The 2100-nt window shown below is 43.6% G+C and overlaps 1 pseudogene; it reads right to left on the bottom strand.

The window, feature by feature from the left end:
- Positions 1 to 6: 6 nt before the first annotated feature.
- LOC103522325 lies at positions 7 to 1728 on the bottom strand (annotated as a pseudogene).
- Positions 1729 to 2100: the final 372 nt, after the last annotated feature.

The raw sequence follows: 2100 nt of genomic DNA, 5'->3' as shown, positions 1-2100 counted from the left end.
GCCAGCACGACCTGCTCTCTGTTGAGCTGAAGCCTTACTAATAGGAGACACCAGGAGTGACTCTACACGGATTCGCGGGTTGTACACCTTCTGCTTGGCGAATCCCGGGTCAATCACGAATACTACACCGTCTATGGTGAGCGAGGTCTCGGCAATGTTTGTCGATACTACCACCTACAGGGAGAGAAAACAGAGAGAGAGAGACTTGGTCAGTCAGTTAAAATAGTCGAGTCATGACTTTTATTGGTTCCTAAATCTTAAGTAAAGATAGAGGTTTGGTGGGTATCACCACAGCTAAGTACCAAGTGTGTGTGTGTGTTTTTTTTTTTTTTTTAAGAAAAAAAATTGTAGGTATCTTGGAAACGCTTTTGTATAACTTCAAGGCACTTATTTACTATAAATTCTCTTATTTATTGTATCAATATTTTCACTCTGGTAATAAACAATACTGCTACTAATCACTACTCACCCAAAGAGGTTACTTTTGATTGTATCACGAGCCCGAGTGCAATCCGTATTCCAAACACAACGACGAAAAAACTTCCGACTTTGCCGGGAATCGAATCCCGATCCTGTAGATAATCTCTGTGATTGAGTTCAATCTTAGATGGTCTCGAGAGTTTCATAAGATACCCACTTTGCCGCAAGTGGGTATCTTATAAATTCACTTACTTAGGTACATACCTTAAATCGCGTCTAGTGCCGCAACTGAGTTTCTTAAGTCGCGTTATGTGAAGCAGTTGGATTTCTTACCTTGCGTCCAATTTGCGCCGTTGGGGTTTATTAGCAGGGAGCGGCTTCGAATACCCTCTGTTGTAGGTTGGGTGGCAGAGGTAGAGTACAGGGGAATGCACTTGAGTTTCTCCCGCCTCGGGTCCTAGGTTGTCGATTTCCTTCTTGATTCGCTTGCAGAGCTTCTTCAATTTCCTGGAAAGGTTGGGATAAACGGGTTCGATTTCACTTCACGGTCCGCTATAGGCCATCACGGGCGCTGGACAGATCTTCATAGCAATATGGAACAACTGCCTACATTAAACTCGTGTGGTCTGCTGGTCCTAGCATGGCCCATCCCGTACTATGTTTCCTCGTCAGATGGTATGATAAGGAGACACTATTACTTTCCATTTAGAAGCTGGGTCAGCACGAAGAACAGCAGACACATTAAAGAACTTTCTTTGATTTGGTTTGTTAGACTTACATATCTCTCCACCAGGGCGCACAGCTTTTTTTTCGACAAGATGTATGGAAAGTGACCCGCCATGGGGTTCTCCCAAATTTAGATACCTTCCAAATTCTTTACTTAACATAACCAAGCTGTAATGCAAAATTTCAACTTAAAGTTGGGACAGTAAATAACTTTCCAAGGACTTTGTGAACAGTGTATTACTTACCTCTTGTCCTGTCACGGAATAGCAACACATCATCACCTTCCACTCCTCACCATATGGTATCTGCACCACAGTTCAATAGCTGCCTCCAGGATAGTCCGTTGTCCCCCCCCCCTGGTCTTGTATATGCTACATCTTGTCTGTCAGATAACAAACACACTCCTCCCCTCACCTCCTGCACACACTATGTATCTGCACAAACAGTTCTAATAGCTGCTCCAGATAGTCCCGTTCAGGCTCCGGAGTATGAGAATAATCTCACGGATGGGTACGACCAGGCACGCTTCATGAGGGGGCATTGTCCAAAGTATATGCTGGAGGAGAGAGCGCAGGAAAACATGTTTTTACCTGTTTTGACACATAAAGACAGTTTTTAGGAGTCCTGTGGATTCTTACAAATGTTTCACCATTGGACTATGGTACAAAGTTTAAAACATAGCCTTCAGTACAAGAGAGTACTGTAGTATTAGCTTGGAGTATATTGTGTCTGCTGTTAGCGCCCTAGGTCAGGCTTTGATCCCATACAGGGCGATTTTATTTAAACATTTGCGTTTGTTCCAAACAGCTGGCTTTCCCGCTATCCTGTCGTTGCCACTCTCTCTTTCCAGAACTAGAATGAAAAAGACCTTACGGTAGTTACAGTTTCCGTACATTTCATGGTCATTCAGAACTAAAAGTCAATCGTGAAAACATGGGGGGAGACAGGGACTTA

This window comes from Diaphorina citri, unplaced genomic scaffold (assembly GCF_000475195.1).
Source record: "Diaphorina citri unplaced genomic scaffold, Diaci psyllid genome assembly version 1.1 scaffold7933, whole genome shotgun sequence".
In the NCBI taxonomy this organism is placed as follows: Eukaryota; Metazoa; Arthropoda; class Insecta; order Hemiptera; family Psyllidae; genus Diaphorina; species Diaphorina citri.
This window is presented reverse-complemented; position numbering and strand designations above follow the sequence as displayed.